Source organism: Mya arenaria, chromosome 13 (genome assembly GCF_026914265.1).
Source record: "Mya arenaria isolate MELC-2E11 chromosome 13, ASM2691426v1".
In the NCBI taxonomy this organism is placed as follows: domain Eukaryota; kingdom Metazoa; phylum Mollusca; class Bivalvia; order Myida; family Myidae; genus Mya; species Mya arenaria.
The window spans coordinates 18,827,619-18,850,824 of NC_069134.1; the positions used below are offsets into that span (position 1 = coordinate 18,827,619).

General features: G+C 33.2%; 2 pseudogenes; one reads left to right on the forward strand and one right to left on the reverse strand.

Moving 5' to 3' along the window:
• The first annotated feature begins 99 nt into the window (after nt 1-99).
• Nucleotides 100-7,472, forward strand: LOC128215090 (uncharacterized; annotated as a pseudogene).
• Nucleotides 7,473-8,197: 725 nt separating this feature from the next.
• LOC128215091 (uncharacterized) lies at nt 8,198-13,823 on the reverse strand (annotated as a pseudogene).
• Nucleotides 13,824-23,206: the final 9,383 nt, after the last annotated feature.

Genomic DNA, 23,206 nt, shown 5'->3' on the forward strand with positions numbered 1-23,206 from the left:
CTTCAAATGAATTGCGCATTTTTATTGTATATTCATGGAGACATCAAGTACAAATTATTCATTGTTAATGTAATATTAGGGTATTTCAGTTATACAATCATGTGTAGCAGTCGCATATTCGACGGGGACCGTGCGGTGACCTTAACAGCTTGTTTCGACTCACAACCCCAGGCGCCCGAGAGTCAGCCACAAAAGTACCAACGGATACGCAGCATGCCGTTACTAATGCACCTCAGCTGGTCTGGCCGACAGATACACAAGTAGGACTTTTTCCACTGCACCATATCTGCATACGTGGTTGGAATCACTTGCGTTACACATGCCTTAAGAAATGCCCTTACTGGTGCAGCCAAACTAACAAAAACAGATCTGTTTAACGTTTATTTGAAGTTACATCACTCTGGTTATTATTCTGTTCGAGATACGCATGACAGACCTATCTATAATATCTATGATTCAGAAGGGGAATTTAAATGCAATGGCATAAGACAATCTTAACGAGAATATCCTACGTACGTATAAGGTTAGGCTTGTTAATTCAAATGAATATATGTACCATTAAATTTGCAAATGTAACATTTCATAATATAATAGAACATACAGAGACAAGCCCGATCCTCATAACCCAGATCCTAACAGACAATAAACGAGAGAAACACGACGTCCGCAAGGTCATAACAGACAATAAACGAGAGAAACACGACGTCCGCAAGGTCATAACAGACAATAAACGAGAGAAACACGACGTCCGCAAGGTCATAACAGACAATAAACGAGAGAAACACGACGTCTGCAAGGTCATAACAGAGAATAAACGAGAGAAACACGACGTCCACACGGTCATAACAGACAATAAACGAGAGAAACACGACGTCTGCAAGGTCATAACAGAGTATAAACGAGAGAAACACGACTTCCGCAAGGTCATACCAGACAATAAACGAGAGAATAAACCATATAAGAGACACAGGGAAAAGGGCAAAAAAAAAACCATGACATATTTTTATTAAAATATAGACACTTATGCAGTACTATAATTCGTATCTATACTGTAAAGAACTTGATATTCTGTTAATGTTTTTCATTAATAATATCGCATGGAGTAAAGGAAATTGCCTTTCAATTGATTGAACACATAAATTCGTTAAATTTAAAAGGCAGCGCAGAATTTCGAGCCATTAAACTCTTCATAACACATTTGATAAAACTTGCAGACCATGATTGGTTGATGTCCCGCACGAAAGGAAGTAATACTGTGTTTTTGTTCAAGATATGCAGGCCATAAGCAAATCTTTATCTTAAGTTATGGACTTGTATCCCCGTTTAGGTATGTGTTTAAGTGTTTTAGTCTGTGGTATTACAAGCAACGTTTTAAATACCCACACATTAATGCATCCCGCGAACTCAACAGTTGATGAAGTATACATTAGGCGCACCTCATGATGGGAAAACCTTTACTTGCACACCGACATCAAAATGTGCTCTAATGTGTAAGTACAACACTAATAACAAAGAAACGCCTAAGCACTTGGTAGCAGACCTGTCACAACTTTCAAATTTAAATACAGGAAATTGCCCTTTTGTCAATATCTACGTACATAATCTGTTTTTCTCTCGGCTATTATGCAAATCGCCCTTAAGTAAGAGGCGGATCTTTGTTTCGGTTAATGTCATTCTAATACAAAACGTCGATCGTCTGGATCAATTTATTATTATCTCTTTTACAGGTCTAAAATGGTTACTGTCTCATTGGTTTTGCATACTAAATCCGAACTCTGAATGACATTTTAATGTTTATAGAGAAAATAAGCGCAAAAGAATTAAAAAAGAATGCATTAGTTGATAGGTTACTTTGAGAAAAATGTTGAGTATGAAATTCTACTTGTTTACATGTGTACTCAAACATGAACATGTTTCATTCCACGCGAAATTTCCAAATACGCTTATGAACTTATAGGGCCGATTGTTAAGAATTTTGTTAACTTTCAAATTCTTTCTGCTCTAAAATTTTAATGAATACATTTGTTATACAGTGTGAGTTCTAACTAGTTTAAAGATAACGTTTGTGTTGAACTTGCTTTGAAAGTTTGTTGATTTAGGTGTAAGGTCGTGATCTTCACTACTCGTGAAAGTATGTTTTCTATGACCCTCGTTAAAATTTAACACTGAAATCTATAAATAACCTTTATTAGGTTGCTTCTTTTTGTTATAATTTAGCACATTATACTTACGTAAACTAAACCTGAAACTTTCTTGACCTCAATACGAGACAATATGATACCTCAATGATGAACTACACAATAGTTTATGCCTTAAGGTTTTGTTGGTTGTAATTAAAGCAAAATATTTTCTTTCCTTTGAATGCTTGGCAGTTAATCAAAGCAACAAACACCCAAACTATTACAATAAGGCTCATCCCCTGCAGAAGTCCTTGCAATTGACTTACAGACATTTATGGTATTCAGTGTCTATTAATCTTTGCAACAATAACATTTAAGAGGGATGTGTGAATGGCTTCAAAGCCACGGATATGCCTCGTTTATTGCGTAATAATGTATTTCAGTAATATAACTGCAGTGTTTCTGATGTAAAATGCCTGTAAATGCAATCTGTCTGATAATTCCCTTAACAAGATTGTCTAGAGCAATACGTATACTTTGATACCAACGCATTAACATGTTTTCTCGTTGGATTAACCAGTTCAATCCGATAACATTATTGTAAATCAAAAATCATATGTAATATATAGAGGAAATTTGTTTATTTCAGTGTAAGATCGTATTTTATTTCACGAGTGTCATAGAAAAACATATTTTCACGAGTGGCAAAGCCACGAGTGAAAATATAGTTTTTCTATGATCACGAGTGGAATAAAATACGATCTTACACTGAAATAAACAATTTTTCTGTTTCTTTTATGCTAATTTGCCGAGTTTTATAAAATTTTAATTTATTTTCTTAATTACACCCTTTTTTGAAAGGGGTATTATTTACGCCGCTACCCGTGGGGCGCCCCTCATGCAAAATTATAGCTGTCAATTTTCTATTTCCGGTTTGTTGAGAAAGAGTTCTCTGATATTCTTTTTATAGTTTATTATTCGCTCTTTTTTAGTACAAAGATTTTATGAACGGTTATCAATGAAGTTTTATAAGTGCATCCATGTTCCAAAAAAAATGTTGAAAACACTTTTATTTTAAGTGTGGCATGAATACAACCAATTTACTACGCCGCCATTTATTGAACAAACATATGATAGTGTGTTAGCAAAATAATTGCGGATAATCATTGGATATAAAACATTTGTCGTGCATGAGCTGAAAACACGAATGGGTATTCATTTATCCTATTCTGATATCGATATTGCGCATAGCCTTAGAAGGAATAGAAACGGCAAAAGTGACGTCAGCATTCGATTTCCCGCAAGAAACGTGATGAAGTTATGAGAAATAAAAAGAAAATGTCAGACAGCGGAATGTTCCTCTATGATGATCTAACTGCATTAAACTATAATGTGTTCATGTGCGTGCGGCTGAAACAGAGGGATGAAGTGTCTAGAGCATGGATTTCAAATGGAAAGATTTTCTATAAAGATAAAACAGACAAACTGTACCGAGTAGATTTTGATGATTATCAGAGATGGCTGGACTTACCATGGCCGCAGTAATATGTGTTCCGCTATTTCACGCTGTGCAGTATACACTGTGCATTGTGGAGATTAAGTATCTATCGGTGCATACGAACTAATCGTATAGTGGCACAGCAACATTGATAATTAAACAATAATATAATAATTCTGCTAAAAAAAACATATCCGTTGTTTGTAAGACAAATCAAAAAAGCACATATTTAAATGTTTGTTATTTTTTAATATATTTACTAAATACCATAAACAGAGCACATCTTTGTTCATGGGTTACTTAAGTTAATGTAATATACTTTTTTGGGGGGTTACAATTGACACAGTTCATACATAAACACATGTTATAATCGAAAGTAACATTATATAATTTAGAATTATGATAAGTATATCAAGTTTTATACATTACATAAAACCCTGGTATAAATAGCAATATTTACTGTAATAACGTGTAATGAACGTATAATATAAAAAAACTAAAATATTTTAGTCTTAGTAAAAATTGCATGATTTCTTTACTGTTTCATTTTCGTTAGTAAAGACAATATGCATAACAATTTTTTGTGATCATTATACACGTACAGAAGTTCTTTAATAAAGAACAAATACACGCTTCTTAATTTATTTTTGACATAGCTTATACTTGATTAGTCTGGAGTTCCTTCCCCTTTCTGCTACGCAAAGAGTCAGGCTCACGCCAATCAATGTCGGACGCGATGTGTAAACAAATCTAAGGGGATTTCTTAATTAATTGATCATCCGGTAAGCAAAACCTGAGTGTCTTTGAAAATATATTATAAATGTAAAGGTAACGTTAAATTGCTTTAGAGCAATATCTTTTTAGCATATTTACAGATATGATAAACTTGCATAGTTTTCGGACAATTATGCATTTTGTATAAATTCGGACATCATTGTGACATTAGGTTTGTGAACGTTTATAGTGATTTTAATACCTTTATTTCATGGTACAAGTTATATTTGTCCTTTAAACACGTTCAGATCAGTGCCTTTTCTAAAAAACAATAATGTATTTTTAAATTACGTTCTAAATATAAATAGAGTTATAATTGCTTTCAGATTCCAAACCAGAATTCATATAGACATTGCTAGGAATTATTTGCAGTCAACTTATCACAAGTCAACAAATGGATGAGGTAATTTGATTAAATATGCATTTGTCGTACATTTTTAAATAATGTTTATCTGACATTTCCTGTTTACCATCAGAAAGACATGGCTTAACAGTGCCTATCCATGTGGTGCTTATAGTTCATAAGCAAAAAAGATATCAACCTCAAACCTAGATGTTACTTTGACCACATCCTGTCAGCACAGGGACAGATATGCATTTGAACTGTGAGTTGCTCTTCTTGTAATACTTGCAAAAATGACATGCCCCTAAAATGCACATTCATCGCCTGATGTCTATCATTACCTGTATGTCCAAAATATCGCACTTATGAGTTGGATGGAATCCAATGATACCCCTACAAATAAATATATACCAGAAATCATGTCTATAATTACTATAATTTTGTTTAGATAAAGTCCAAATGGTCAGAAATACATGGGTATATAGTTTTTTTAATGTACCCAACATAGTCATGTTTGGGATAAAATATTAATATTTAGGTGTCAATATACAAAAAAAATGGATCTTTAATTATTTATTATATTTTGTTATATTTCCAGGAACAAGAATATTCAAAGGCCTTAGAAACCTTCAACAAGGTCTATAAAACTGAAATTCCTTGATTAAAGCCTCTGCAAGCAAAAACATTAAATGTGCTGCTTTCTGGATAGGATTGTGTCTGCTGCCTCCCAACTGGCTATGGGAAATCTCTTATCTTTGAAAGTCTTCCATTCATTGACCCAACTTGTTTAGTATTAGTAGTGGAACCTTTAAACGTGATCATGGTGCAAGAGTGCCAGAAGCTTGGTGACTCAGCTATTTGTCTTTCAACGGAAAGTGATTTAGGTCCCGTCAAAGATGGAATAGTGAAGTATATTTTTTGCCATCCAGAGGACATTTTAAATAACAAGAGCATCATTGAGCTGTTTAGATGTGAACATATGAATGAAAGAAAAACATTCTTAGTCATTGATGAGGCGCATTGCGTTTTGGAATGGAGCAACGACTTTAGACCTAATTACAAACAACTAGCTAACTTAAGATCTGTTTTTGTTTGTAATGTGTTAGCTCTTTCAGCAACGGTGACATGTGTTGGACAAAGAGAACTAATTAAAAACTTACATATCGTAGATTGTGAATGTGTTTGTGCTCCGCCAACAAAGGCAAACATTGAACTTATTGTGCTAAAAAGACCAAGTGCTACTGCCAGAGGAAACTGTGCAAGCACTCCATATGATTACATCTTTGAAAGGGTACTGCACGAGCTCAATGATCTAGGTAGCCAGTTCCCAATCACTGTTATTTACTGTAAGTCTATGCAGTGGATAGGCTTTGGATACCAGCTGGCCAGAGAAATCCTGAATAACAAGTTCTATGTTAGTGATCAGATTCCAGAAATGCACGGGTTGTGATGTTCCACTCCTCAATGGAAGGCAGCAGTGGTAAGGCAAGTATCAGCTTAATCCATTAAGTAAATACATTAGGACAGAGTCATTTAAAACAAACATGTACTAAGTAAATAATTTTACCCTCAGAACTAAAGTTTATGGGGTATATTGGAATTACCCTGTCCATCCGTCTGTCCATAGAGCTTGTAAGCGCAATTTTCCTAAACGATTGGACGGATTTTGATCAAACTACCAAATGGAAGAGCATGACATGTAGATGTGCATAAAGAAAGATAACTCTGTTCTGAAGATAATAAAGGGATATAATTTGACGTCAAACTTTGACGTTTATAGTCATTATTCACTATCAATTTGGTACCTTGGGGTATCAGTCACATTCTTGTAAGCATTACTTATGAAAAAGTATTCCTTAAGTACCCAGGAGTCATTGAATCAGGTACATATTGAATACTACTTCTTTCAATGTAGTTGCTAGTGGGCTATTTATGCCAAAGTTTAAGGGCATTGTGATAATCTTTGACACATTCTGTTTACAGCTGAAACAGATGATCCTGGATAGTCTTCAAAAGCCGCCAGAGCATTGCAGCATCAGACTGGTGTTTGCATCAGTGGCTCTTGGCATGGGAGCAGACCTGCAGCATGTCAAGCGTGTGATACATGCTGGCCCGCCATCTTCATTAGAAAGTAATACATTTATCTCTTTACTGAACCCTTTATTTAATACTTTAATGTTGTGAACAAAATTAAAACATATAAATAAAAAATATGCTTTATTTAGCATAAAATGTTCAGATATAATCATAAACATTAAAACAAATGACCATGTCACACCATATTTATGATTTATATTTATAATGAAATGTTAGTTTTACTTTACTACATCTGAAATATAATAATATAACATATTCTACATTCTCTAAACAGAACTTCTTGTCTGTAATACTATTTTATACTGTATTTTAGAACATCATCAGACCAAGCAGACAACAATTACAAAATTAAATATTATAGGCATTATACACATTTTTTTCAGCATATGTTCAAGAAATTGGACGGTGCGGAAGAGGTGGTGCACATGCTAATGCCATCCTGTACTACAATAACAGTGACCTAGGTATTCAGCACATGCAAGCAAGCATGAAGGATTATTGTAAAACAGACAAATGCAAGAGGGAATTTATAAATGAACATTTTGGATTTGATCTGTCTGATAGGCCAACTATTTGTTGTAATATCTGCCAATCTGATCTTGGTTTGGAATGGGATTTTTCTCAGCTATTAATAAAATAAACTGAATATGCACCCATTTTCCTTATTCTTAGACACTGTTGTGGAAATCATATGCCCGATTTGGCCATCATGGGTAATTTGATTGATGGGCAAGTGAAATTTTCCTAGTTGTCCAGGGGAGATTAAAACTTGAGCTCCTAAAGCTTTTGTCTCGATAATACTATGGAATTGCATTTAAACTGACTCATACTAAGACTTGAACAGACTTTGCGGTCTTTTTATGTTTACATGCATCTGTGCAGGTGTGAAAATTATGGACAAGTATATTTTTGCATAAAAAATCGAGTCAAATGCTCGGTAGCATTATATAAAGTATTTGTTAAAAATGAATTCCATTGATTATGAAATTTAGCTGATATAAACAGTATTATGTTAAAAGTGTATCTCCATTTCTCTTTTGTCTAAAGTACAATGTATGATTTAAGCATATTCCAAACAAACCATGTCTCTTATATGTGTATTAATATATGAATAACCACTTTTCCAAGGGTGGTCTCTTTAGACAGGTTCAATAGTAAATGTATTTATGCGTATCCAATCTGGAAAATGTAATCAAAATTGGCCTAGATATTTGCAAAGTAACATTCTGACCAGGTTTCATCAAGATTGTGCCAAAATTATGGCTTCTAGGAGTGTTGGCAAGCTAAATGTAGACAATGCATAATTCATTACGCACAGTTACATACATAGACTATAACACTGGTTCACTTTGAGCATCGCGTGTATCATATATAAATATAGCTTTGCACATGCATTTGTATTAGACTTAAATGCCCAACGTCGTAGTACATATGGAGTTTGTGTTTTTCAATCCACAAAACGAGTTCATCCATATCGAGTTTTGTGATTGGATTCTTTGGCATGTTCTTCAGTGACCGAATGCACCGCCCACACACATGGTGGAAAGGTCTTACTGATCTCAAGTCTGTTATTAGGTGAAGCTCATCTTGGTAGGAAGATGGTGTCTTGTGTTTCTGAGCCCGTCTACAAACATGCGTTTCTGTGTCATATTTGTGAGAGATTTCATTCATTCCATGAAAGGATGAGCTTCTTTTTTTCATTGATGCCTCTGATACATTAGAACACATGGATTTGAGATGGTTCTTTGTAACTCTTACAAGATGCTCCATCTAGAGATCAGCTGGTATATGGGTATTTGTTTTCCCCACCAGTGTTAACAAATAGGCCATACAAACTGCTATTAGCAACCTTTTCACTGAGTTTTGCAAGCTGTTGACAAAGAAACTGCAGAATTTCAAGTGCATACTTTGACCTGTGGTTGTGGCCTTTTAGAAACACCAACAAGTATTTCAAAGTTCTCAGTAGGCGATTTCTGTCTGGAATTTTGATGACATCATTCAACTGAAGATAAACCAGACCAATCTCAAGAACAACTTTGCCATATACATGTATGGAGTCACAACCATAATCATGGTTTTCGGCTGAAACTGGTTTAATTTTATCAAGAGCATTTCTACTGTCACGCAAGACTCTTTCAACTAAAGGCCTAACTAATTCACATAGCCACTTGTTGATGTCCTCGCTGCTCATGTTTGTACAATCAGGCAGTTGAATATTGGGGACAGCGTTTGTATCTTCTACCTGAAAGTACTCGCATGCTGCCTCCACTATGTAAGATTTAATGAAGGAGACGGCCAACTCCTTGCAGTCATTGTAGTGGTTCTTGACATCCAAGCCATCTGCATCTTTTCGTTGTAAAGGGATTTTTTGAGCATGCAATGTGAAAATTTCAGTGTTTGATGTATGGTAAAGAATTTGGTAAAAGCTAGATAGCACAGTCATTTGCAGGTGAAACAATTCAAATGTAATTAAGCTTTAAGTTTTCAAATCTCTCTGCTGGGGTCAATGCTGCGGCACGGAGACGTTTGGCTCCAGAGAATCGTTCTCGAGTCAACTGATCTCCGCCGATATTTACAGGCTCTGGTGGCATTTCAGCACTTATATGAACAGAATTCACTAGTGACTCGTAACTGTCGAGAATGACAACAACATCTGAATACTTTTGCTCGTTTTTGGCCATTATAGGAAGTGGTATTACTTTATTCTTCTCGTGAAGAAGTTCACTATGCTCTCCTAGTATGTCCTCATTTGCTGCTTTCTTGGCAAACTTGAGCCAAGGAAAGAATTCTGTAAGAGTTCTAGCAACGAGTCGATTCATATCATCTATCAAATACTTCCAATCATCATCTGCTAACAGAAAACTTGCAACGGGTAGAATCCTTAGATCACATTGAGGTGACTGGTCAGAGAGGTAATCAAAAGACATGTTCTGAACTATGGCAGTGGATCCAAAACAATGTTCCATGTGTCGAATTTTACCACTACTCTTCCTAGCATGAGCAACACCAAGCTGAAAGTTAATATTGTCGCCAACTATTCGAAATTTTTCTTTCTTTTATTGCATCTATTAATTCAGTCTTGAAATGTCCAGATATTGTATCCATTGTGGACAACAATCCCGAGTGGCTCAAAGTAATACCAAGTGGTTGCAACCGATCATAAACCTGAAAATTATTAGAAGTGAAGATAATGTATCTCACATCAATGCAAAACATACCATTGTTTCTATATAAATTAGTATTTTAGTCCAGATGATACAAAAATCTGCCTAGGATGTTCAAATAAACTTGCTTACCAATGTTTATTACAAATTTCATAAAAAATGTATTGTTTTAGTCATTTAGCCAGATAATTTGTTATCCACTTTGCTGGTTTATAAGTAATCTCATTACTTTTGGCCAAGCGATTAAGGAGAAGAAGTGGTTTGAAACAATCATTGATAATGGACAAACGACTGACAAAATACAATCACAACTGCTCACCTTGAGCACATTGTGCTCAGGTGTGCAAATAAGAAAAATAATTTACTTCAGTACCTTGCTTTATTTTTGAAAATTTATAATTCTACAAAAAAACATTACCATAATAAGATTTATAATCAAAGCAATGACTGCATTTTATCAAATGAATAGATGTTCAATATAACACTCTCAAAAATAGTAAAAAAATCATGCCTTTTTCAACATTATGGGTACTTGCAGTGCAAAGTTTTATCATTATTAGATGAGAATAGCTTGATCCAAACCTGGATAGTAAATAACAAAGGACAATGGTGACTATGTCAGAGATCACAATTTCAATAGTGCTGAGAGCAAAACACTGAAATAGAATATATAATAATAAAAATTTAAACAACAGACAAGAACTTTTCAACTGTCTTGATATTAGGCCTAAAAAAAGTCTTTTTTTTGGTCACCGTGCCCAAACTGACAATGGTTGGTCATATTTTTTTATATTTTTATAGTTTATAGTTTTCATAATTGTCTTAAAAATCTTATAGCTAAGGTAGTTAAATTTGATACAGAATATTGAATTTCTCATAATTTAATGCTTTCAATTTAAAAAAAAATAATAGGCAAATAAAAATAGTTCAAATAACCATCATTTCCAAACAGTCTTAGTTTGAATGTTGTTGGTTATAAACCATACAAACAAACCAAATAGTCTTGAATTTTAATATAATTTCGGATAAACTGCCAAAAAATTCTAATATCAAGTGAATTTTTGGGTTATTTCGGGTGACCAGAAAGCAAACATATTTTTGAGACCTTAACAAACAAGAAAACTATTAACATACAACAGTATTGAAACTCATCAATGGTGATCAAAGTCTCTAAACTTTTCAAACAAGCTCAAAATAGCAAAGACAAATATTTAACAGAAAATTCACATGAAAGAAGATCAGATTAAAATGAATATCGCCATTAATCGAACAAATAATTTTGTACTTCATGTATCCTGTCTTTACAGTTAAACACCCACTGAATATCCAAGTATCAGGTTAAGACTCAACACACTGATTTTTTCCTCATTGCATAAACTAATGGTAATAAGGATTATTGGTTATCTATGGTGTAATTCTATGGTGCCTCGGTCACAAAAATAGATGGCAAATTACAAATTGATCCGTGCTAGTGGCTGAAAAAAAAATCAGTTATAATGTATGCATAAACCATGTTTCAATGAACTTTCTGCTATAAAACAGTTCATGCATCAACAAACAAAAAGAAACGGAAAACGCAAACGTTTCAACACTTACACTATTTACTTTCTGATGAGTCTGTTCATTGGCAAGTGTGATGGTCACAACCTTCTGCACTAATGATAGTTCATGAAACCTCTGCTTCATGAGCATGCCATAGATTGCTCCGATTACTGGAACTAGTGAATTGGTTGCTGAAGAATGTCCAATTTTACTGGTTGGTAATGTTACGGCCAACAAAACTTCAGCCAAAAGAGGCTGTTTGGTAAGAAGTTCTTCCATTACATCATCCCAGCTAAAACTGCTAAGTTCCTCGTAACTTGTTCCATGGAGTACACAGTTTCTTGTACAGTTTTCCCTTGCACTATTTTCGATATCGTATAAAACCTCAAGAATTATGCTCCCTCGTTGTGGAGACTGCATGATTTTCTCCGCGGCTACACTTGCAGTACAAGAACCTGCAAAAATATCAGATAAAGTTTAAATGAATTAAATAGAAATTCATAGCATTCCTGCTACACATGCATTTTTCTTAGTTGGTTAATGCAGAAGCCACTGTTAATCCACGCTATATGAAATACTACACAGTTTTTCACAAAGGCCTCATTTCCTTATCACAAGAAAAGAAGGCCAAAGTGAAAAGACAAAACGCTTGTTTTCACTGTTTCTTAACATGAACATTTATATTGTTGTAAATAAGTATACTACCAGATATATGCACAGGAAAATCATTTATTCATTCCGAAAAGAAACACTATGTTAAATTATTTTTAAACTTTATAAAATACTTGCATTATCATTTCACAAAACAGCATTAACTGATAACATTATTATAATTAAGGCCAAGTTTTATGTAGTATGATGAGAAATATGCCATGCACTGGTGGATTGGCTCACAAGAAGGGAAGCATGGCGGACCAGGAAAAGGAGGACAGCACAGCGGCACGATGAAAAGGTTTGAAAAAAACACACTATGCTTACACAATGTTTCCATTAACGAAATTCGGTCTTCCTGTCTCAAAGGAGGAAATCGCCGCAGTCTTTTGAGGGCTGTCTGATTCAAATGTTCTGCGGCCTGACTGGAACACTGTATAACATAATAAAATAACAAAGAAAATTTTACAACACATAATAGAACTGCTTGCAACAAATGAGATACTTCAATATCTGTTTAGTATTTAAAATTACTGAAATATGGTATTACTACATATTTTCCTGCAAACTTAGTATATATCCCAGAATAGCATCAATATATCTGAGAAACTTTCAATAATCTTAGATTCAACCCAATATCTTACAGTCTTCATGTCAAACCACTAGCACGATGCCCAGTAGTAAAAATCTGTTCATGATAGTAAGAATTTAGTCATTTAAACAGTGGTTGTAAAATGAGGAGGAAATGGTTATAATCCAAAAAGGTTTCATTCTTACTTGTATAGTCCTCCTTGGCTCTATGAATAACCATTCACCTTCACTGACTTCAGACCTAAAAACAAACATTTACCTGACATGTTAAAACAGCACACACCCAACATACTTTCACATAAATTTTCCTAATGTCTAATTATATATATATATAACTTGTTCAAACAAGTCAAAGGACACTCTGAATTGGCTGCTGGAATATGCAACAACAGCCCAAGCAGTTATTGACAAGGGCCTGAACCCGGGACTTCCTGCACACCATGCAGGCACTCCACCAACTGAGCTACCGAGTTAATGATGTGAATCCATCAAAATTTTACCAAATACCCGAACTGGCTAAACAAATTTTTATAAAGTTAAAGTCAAATATGGCCAATAAAATTTTAAAATTCATGTACAAAATGCCAAGATAACCTAGGTTTTGACCACAACTGACTCAGAATTGAATATTTCTAAGCTCTTCTGACAAAGATTCCTAAAAGTAGTCACGAATGTTGCATCAAGTGTTAACAAGATTTTTCTTAGATTTGACCTAGTGACTCTCAATGACTCTCATTCGATCTCGTCCTATATATATCATTTCAATATTTGTTCAGAGCAAGATTAATGAAGATTACGGCAAAAATGTGACCTCGGGAGTGTTTACATGGTAAATGTGAACGACAGACAACATGCAATGGACGACGGACGTGGTGAGCTCAGGTGAGCTAAAATGGGCGGTATTAAAAGGTCATTGAATCAGAGAAGAATGGTTATTTCATCTCTTCAAAGAAAGAGAACTTACTTACTTTGTTTGCATATGTGGAAAAGACCATATAGTTTGCACTCCTACTTCGGCAGTCTGTAGTATGCCTGTTGAAGCAGTGTTTATCTTTTCTGTATTGGACGTATCCGGAGTGGGCAGAGAAGCATTCATTTCATCTATAAGACAGAGTCTTCTAGCTGCACTCTTACAGGAATGCCCTGTAAAAATAATAATGAAAGTAAAAAAACCCCAGATAATTTAAGTTACCCTTTTTTTAAATAAAAACACAATATCAGAAAAGAATAATGCAGAATTTGGTTAGGAATTCATAGCCTGAAAAGCTTCTAGTATTATATGTTGTCAAACATGTCAAAATCATTAAACAAAACAGACAATGGTGCTCCAGAATTAAGCATGCCACTTACAAAACATTAATTATTACAAGTGTCACTTGAAAATGTATTACCCGTTCTTGACTTTCCGGGAAATAGAACTCCCATTGCCTCAGCACAGTCCTTCCAGAAGGCGGTCTCCGAAACCCCATTTCGCGGACGCTTTGAATATGTTTGAAGATAGGCTTTCTCTTCCTTCGTCCAGGATACATGTCTTGTTTCTTCCTGAATCAGATTGAACATGATAACTATGTATTATGCATGATGATAATTATTTATAAAAATGACGTACAACTCTGCTGTAAGTTGAGTTCATTAGGCCTGCTTTTCCAGAAAAGCTAGTTGCTCTAATGCACACGAGGAGACAGATTTTGTGGATACAAATATAACTACAAATATCTCTGAAATCTATGTACCCTAGAATCCTGCATGACACTTAAAAAAAATTCAACTTGTGTTGGAGGACATTATCAGATGTGAAATGAAGTACAAGCCATCTTGACTGTAGTCGCCAAGGCTGTGTTAGGCAAAATGTCCAGGCAATGTTGTTGATCAACTAGCTTTAACCAAGGCATGTGACAGAAAGTGTATGAAGCCATTCCATAGTACCAAATACCGTGCAATCTTGTTGCAGGTTTAATATTAAATATGAAATACATTGTTACACAAAATGTGTAATGCAAATTCTATTTTTATGGGAAAAGCAACTTACAAAGGTAGTCTTCTTGGACAACTGTTGCGGGGTCTTTCCTGTAGGTGTTACACTCCCCCTTTTCCTTTTTTCTAAATATCTCTTCGGTGGCGTTTGAATACTACTGGTAGATGTAGAATATGAATGATCTGGGCCACAACGTGATGTGATCACCTGGAATCCTGGGAATTGATCATGGGACTTATAGTATAAATGGTCCATCTCTTGGCTGAAACAGAAAATATAAACAACATAGCGTTAATGCAGTTGCATCACATTTTTGGCATTTTTAAACAATATATAATTATGGCCAGTGTGTGTGAAATAAAAAATCAGGAATCATCCTGAAAACATTAAACCATGTACCAATTCATCAACAAACAAATGCGATATCCGAAATTAAATAAGACGATTGTCTATCCGAAAACTATGCAAGTGACTTTGACTGTTCTCTGCAAAATCACGTTAGATAATACAAAAACATAAACCGTCAGTAGTATTTAATTTAAATACCTAATTATTTACCCAAAATGATTTTCCGATGATCAGCGTTTTAAAAAAACTTTTATACTTACCTATTTACAGCGCGTACGCCATTGAACGCTTCGTGCCAGAATCTAACTGTATGATTAGATGCCGGGAACCAGAACAATACTTGATACATGTATTGACAAGAGACAGAAACAAAACGATACATATAAGTATTGTATACATGTTATCCAAGAAAAGTTGTTAGCTCAGCTATTGTGTGGCATTTTATTTCAACGCTTAACAAATTACGTTTTATACGTTTTTCTACATCCTTCTTCTCATTTTTCTTTTTTATTGTTGCTGATTTTTGAAACATGCAAAGTTATACTTAGATATCAGCCAATAGCTCAAACATGTGTGATTGTATAGGTTTTTATAGCATTTGAATATTATACAATTTGATTGAACTCTTGCTGATATTTGTATCCAAGAAATACTTAAGTACGACTCTCATTCCTGAACATGTGTAGTTTTTTTTGTGGTAGTCAGCTTCATAAATGAATATAGTGATCGAAACATAATCATTGGAGGAGATTTTAACACCTTTTTAGATAGTAATTTAAATAAGAAAAATGGTAATGTTGAACTACATAAGAGATCGAGACAAACTCTATTAAACATGATCACTTCCTGTAACCTTTTGGATGTTTGGCGTGAACAACACCAACATAAAAAGCAATATACTTGGCATTCAAATACTAAACCCATCACCCATAGCCGATTGAATTATTTTTTAGTTTTCAAATTACTTGCAAAATGTATGTATAAGTAGCAAAATTATCCACGGATTTAAAACTGATCATTGCTTAGTATATATAAAACTATTTTTTTCAGAAAAAAATAGGGGTCCAAGATATTTTAAAATAATGATTGTATACTATTAATTAGCGAATACCAACAGCTTATAAAAGATACAATAATAAACACTGCTGAGGTCAATAAGGAAACAAACCCCATAATATTTTGGGAGATATTAAAGGAAAACATAAGACACTCAACAATAAGTTTTTCATCAAATTTAAAGCGAAAAACAAACGAGAAACAGAAAAACATAATAAACGATATATCTAATTTAGAACAAAAACTTAATAATACAAAGAGTGAAAGTAACCAAATAATAGAAGCGATTTCAAAACTTAAAGGTGAACTGGACGAGATACTCACTAAAACAATAAACGGAATTATTTTAAGAGCAAAAGCTCGACATGTGGAAAATAATGAGAAAAACTCTAAATACTTTGCAAACCTTGAAAAAAGGCATGCAGAAATGAAAACAATACACACTTTAAAAATTGACAATAAAATTATTAGTAAACCTTCAGAAATATTAAATGCTCAACGGACATTCTACAAGAAATTATCCACAAACGATGATATTGATTTAAATAACAATAGTGAGTTTTTCTCAACACCAATTGCCAAATTGAATGATGAAAATAAAGCTAGTTTCGAAGGTTTTTTAACAGAATACGAATGCAGAGAAGCGTTAAAAGAGATGAAAAACCAAAAAAAGCCCAGGGTCTGATGGTTTCACTGCCGAGTTTTATAAGATATTTTGGAACGATATTAAAATATTCTTTGTCAATGCTATTAATCAATGTTTTACAGAAGGTAATTTATCTCCTCTTATGAAACAAGGTCTAATTTCTTTAATTCCAAAACAAGGCAGAGATTTAGAAGTGATCTCAAACTGGAGACCAATAAGTTTACTTAATGTAGACTATAAAATAGCAACAAAATCCATTTCAAATAGAATGAAAAGAATTTTAAATAAAATTGTTAGCCCTTTTCAAACAGGTTTTGTTCATGGAAGATACATTGGCGAAAACATACGTCTTATAGATGAAAGTATTAACTATTTTAATACTACAAATAAGCCTGGGTTGATATTTTTTGCCGATTTTGAAAAAAAGCTTATGATACTTTAAGCCACGAATTTATACTAAAATGTCTAGAACATTTAATTTTTGGTGAAAGCTTAATACACTGGGTCAAACTCTTCTATAGTAATATCAATAGTGTTATAATAAATAATGGTTTTCTCTCTGAAGAATTTCAAATTGGGCGAGGCGTCAGACAAGGCTGCCCCCTATCTTATTCTATATTTATCATTTGTATTGAACTTCTATCTAATACAATACAGAATAATAAACTAATTAAAGGGATACAACTTTATAACAATGAAATAAAACAATCTCTTTTTGCTGACGATGCTATACATATTAATGATGGATCCAAAACATCTTTCGAAACTTTGATAAAAACAATAGATAACTTTGGAAAAATATCTGGCTTAAAATTAAATGCATCAAAATCTACAATCTTAAGAGTAGGGAGTTTAAAATCATCATATATTGCATACTTAGATGGTTATAAGTTTCAAAACGACAGTCATGAAGCCAAAACACTTGGAATCGTTTTTAACAAGAGCAATAGCAATATGATTCAAAATAATCTTGTTCCAAAGCTACAAAGTTTCAAGAATTGTCTCAAAAGTTGGCATCACAGAAAACTGACTTTTGGGAAAAGTTACAGTAGTTAAAACATTAGCGCTTCCAAAACTTATATATCCCATGACAGTTCTACCTTCACCACCTAAACACATCCTTGATGACGTTAACACGTCAATTTTTAAGTTCATTTGGAATAATAAACCCGACAAGATAAAAAGGAAAGTACTAATGAACGATTTTAAAGATGGTGGCCTTAGAATTCTAAATATTTATATGTTAAATAAATCGATCAAAGCGTTATGGGTGAAGAGACTACTGGATGAAACAAATAAGCATCAATAAAAAACTTTTTATAATGACGCTTTACATAAATTTGGAGGCAGGTTAGTTTTCGAAAGTAATCTCGACGAAAAAACAATAAACATCATTGCACATAAATATAATTTTTTAGCTGAAGTACTCTTATCATGGTCTGAAATAAACAAATATATTGGAAATAATAGTTCAAGTAAAACAATATTATGGAATAACTCCGACATAAAGGTAAATGAACAAAGTGTATACTATAATAAATGGTATGAAAATGGTATTAAATTTGTCCAACATATCTTTGATTACAGATCAAAAGAATTCTATACATTTGACGAGATAAAACATCTTTATACCATAGGCAATTCTGGTTTCCTCAAGTATTACCAGCTAACAGCTAGTATACCGAGTAAGATAAAACATAAATTAAAAGAGGAATCAGTTGTAAATCACGAAATAGTCTCACTTGTTCAAAAATTTGAAAATACTAAGCAAAAACCGAATAAAATTCTGTATACTATACAAATAAAATCCCTTAAAGCAAACCATGGTAAAGAAGATAAATGGAATCAAATTCTAGGAGCAAATCTCGAGACAAATATGTGGAATAAAATATTTACTTTGCCATTAATATGCACCATTGATACAACAATAAGAACCTTCCAGTACAAATACATTTATAGACTTATACCAACAAACAGATACCTATATCAATGCAAGCTCACAAACTCCAGCTTATGTCAATTCTGTTCAGGATATATAGAGTCAATGGAACATCTTTGTTGGGAATGTAGACTGGTACAAAATTTGTGGAACAATCTTAATAACCTATTCTTGTCAATAAATATTCAAATTTGTCTAAATATTAAAATCATAAGTTTTGGATTTTTTCAAAAATCGAATTTTAGTCGTCCCATTAATTTCTTGATTGTGTTGTTGAAATATTTTATATACTTTATGAAGCTTAGAGATATTACTCCAACTTTTACAGCTTTCAAAAACTACATAGGTTTGCGATACAAAATCGAACATGAAATTGCATTCATGAATGACAAATTAACAGTCCACGAGCAAAAATGGCATGTATATGTGAAAAATTACATTTAAGCAACACCCTCTAGTACAGTCTTTTTTTCTTCTTCTACATTTCCGTAGTTTATAAATGCTTTATTTACTTAATATTTTATTTATTTTAGTTACAAATTGATTTCGCCTTTTTGTTTTTTCCTTTCCTTTCTTTTTTATCAGGTTGTTTAAGAATATAAAAATGTCTACTCTTTTCTGTATGGGCACCACTCTCACGTCTTAAATAAGCATTACATGATAAACACCATATGTTTTACAATACGTGTGCATGTGATTAATTGTGTTGTGTAATGTGGAATATTTAATAATAAAAAAACCCCAAAACAAAACAGTTTTCTCAATATTAGAGTGTGTTTCATGGATATTCAGTCATCTAACTGTTAGAGACCAGTCTGTTTTACTTGAAGACAGTTCGATTTCCAGGTAATGATGAGGACCACGCTAGTTTGTTGACCGATTATGAGGCGTGGGTGGGGTTAAATAAATCAGTAAATCTGTAAATTGTTGTGTGAATTTTTGGGAAGCTCGTATTACGTATTACAACGACAAACAGTTCAAAATACATTTGAACGACGATATAAGATTATTATGTTTGAAAAGTTTGTTTTCGTCTATAATTTGTTTGGTATGAAAGCAAATGTTCGAACACTAAGCTTCAAGATCAAGAAAACGTTTGAAAAAAGGGATGACTATTTTTCTAATAAACGGTAAGTTGTTAATTTCCAAATATATTTTTTTTCAAACATTTTTAACATTCCTTAAAATTTTAAATATTCTATTTGCGAACATTTTCTGGTTCAACGTGAAATGTTCTGTTCCGATCAAGGGGGAGTCTACAATGGATTTTAAAAGAAGTTCTGAAAGTTGATATTTTCACTCCTTATTTTGCAGTGAAAATATCAGATTGATTTTTTCACAGTTGTTATTTCACTTGAAAAACTCCATATTTCATCGAAAAACATGACAGAATTAAAGAACATGAAACAAGAACACTTAAGAAATTGTGTTAAATAGTAGATTAAACAGGTTGCATAAACAATAATTAACAAGCATTATTTTGTATTTATACTAATCACATTAATTACGTATTGAAATGTAATTATTGGTTTGGAGAACTATTAAATCAATATATATATAAGTAGTACTCAATAAAAACAATATATATATATACTTGTACCGACATAACATTTAACATGAGATATAGCGCCAGTGAATTAAAGCATTTCAACCAGTTGATAATATACTTAACCAAACAGTCGGATACAATTTAAAGAATTTAAAAGGACTGAATATATTAACTTAACAACTAAACGACCAAATTTCATTGCAAAGTATACGTCATTCAGTGATATGTTGGATATGCGCCAGTCAATTTTAATCAAATGATAAATAGCGAAAAACCAAACAAGTACATCAAATCTACCAATGTCTCGATTTACGCTGATACCAATGCATAAATACTCAGCACACCACAAACGTAACCCACGTATGTGTAACGCATATTTGTTGGAGGCAATGGACAAGTTGTGTAGATGATAACTTTTGGCTATTACCAAGGGATTATTAATGGTTCATAGAAAATTAAACAAACGCATGGAACTATAGATCATGGCAAGCGGACGGACGGAATAACTAACAGACAGATCGACCAGACCATATCTATATAACCCCAATCATTTAGTCGGGGAATTTAAATGCAACGGCATTTTTAATTGATTGAAAAGCATTAGACTATCTTAACAGGAATATTTTGCGGATGTATAAGGTTAGGCTTGTTAAACTATATAGTGATATGGACCATAAAAATTGTAAACTTAACTAACGTAGTGTCATATAATTTTGTGACCAGTAAGCTCACTTTTGCATTGAGTAAAAAAACTGCTTTTAAACTTCTAGAACACATAAATTCGTTGTGTTTAATTGTCAGCCTAGACTTTAGAGCCATTTAACTCTTCCTAACAAATTCGATGAAATCTTCAGCCCATGATTGGTTTATGTCCCGCACGATAGAAAATAATATTGTGTTATTTTTTCCAGAATATGCAGGCAATTAGCAAAGTTTTAATCGTAAGTTCATTTTTTTAAGGAATCATTTTTGTCCGTTTGTTTATCTGTTTTAGTAGTCTGTGGTATTGTTAATACCATTTACACACCCACACATGTATGCATCCCGCGAACTCACAGTTGATGCAGTATAGTTTCTTCCACACTGACAGACATTCGCGGTGAAATTCAAGTCAGAGCTCGGTCAGAGGAAATAATAGCAGTGAATATATCTTATGTATGACACAGTACTAAAAAATCAAAATGTGCTCTAGTATGTAAGTAAAGCACTAATAAAGATATTGCGTGTGTAACTCTTGCATAATTTTGTATATCGAACCGCCAAGTAACGCCTACGAGACTTGACAGCAGAACTGTCACAATTTTCAGATTTGAATACAGAAAATTGCCTTTTTGTCAATATCTACGTACATAATCTGTTTTTCTTCCAGACTTTATGCAAATCGATCTTAAACAAGAGATGGATCAAATTACGAGTGACAAAAAGTATATAGTACGACAGAATCATCTTTGTTTCGGTTAATGCTGTTATTCTAAATACATTTCTTATACCAAACGTCGTGTGGATCAATTTATTATTATCTCTGCCAAAATGGTTATTGTCTCATTGGTTTTGGATATTAAATCCAAATTCTGAATGATATTTTTATACAAATTTAAAATAAGGAAAATTTGAATAAAACATTTTAGAATTCTGGTTATGACGATCCGTCTTTAACAATGTTTAAATTGTGATGCTTATTTTAAGTTGATAAGGTATTCCCTGTTTGCAGAAGAGACACATCTACCTGATTTGCTCTCTGTTTTGTAATTATTGACCTGAAAGTGATCAGAATTGTCTTATTCTCTAGAAGCTTATTCAAAATGAATACATCAAACAAAAACGTATGGTTCCATCACGTTTTTGAGTTTTCGTATTTGCATGTGATATTAATATGTGTATAGAAAAAAATAAGCGCAGGAGAACTTAAGTTAAAATAAAGAATGCAATAATTGATATGTTCTCTTGGGACATATGTTGACTAAGAAATTCTGCTTGTGTGCATTTGTAAACAAACATGGACATGTTTCATTCTACACGGAATTTTCAAACATGCTTATGAACACATAGGGCCGATTGTGTGCATTTGTAAACAAACATGGACATGTTTCATTCAACACGGAATTTCCAAACATGCTTATGAACACAAAGGGCCGATTGTGTGCATTTGTAAACAAACATGGACATGTAACATTCTACACGAAATGTCCATGCTTTCGAACACATAGGGCCGATTGTTCAGAACTTTGTTCAAGTTAACAACACTGTTAACGTTAGTGTTGGCGACTTTCAAATCTTTACTGCTTCAGAAGTAAAATGAAAACACTTGTTCTGCAGTGTTTTTAAATAGATTGAAGAGAACTGTTTCGGTTGTAGTTATTTTGAAAATGTGTTGATTCAGGTGTAAGGTCGTGATCATAAAAATCACTCGTGTCTTCACCAAGTCAAGTCAAGTCAATGTTATATTAGCATAAACATAAAATGTCATTTCTATTTAACAGAATACAATATAAATACAGAATAAAAAATAAATAACGGTGAACAAGTAAGTTATATACAGACACAAATGTAACTATTAATAATGAGAAAAGTATGTTGTTAATTATCTACAATATCAACTAGATCAACTTAAGTTATCCATGTACACAATAATAATTTAAGTTTGTAGAAAACATGGATGATGAAAATATCTGGTTTGAATATTGTTATATATAAGAACAGATTTTACTAATGGGCCAGACTCATACAAGTGAGGCGTACTTGATAAATAATATCGCATTGATAGAAGAAGGATTTCGTGTTTGACAAATCTCCCACTGTGTTAGTTTAATAGAAAGAGACTTTTTAGTGTCTATACATGAGAGTTTCAAATTCTAGTTTGGATTTATATATTGATGGATTATCTATTTAAATGGTAATACTTAACTTTACTGT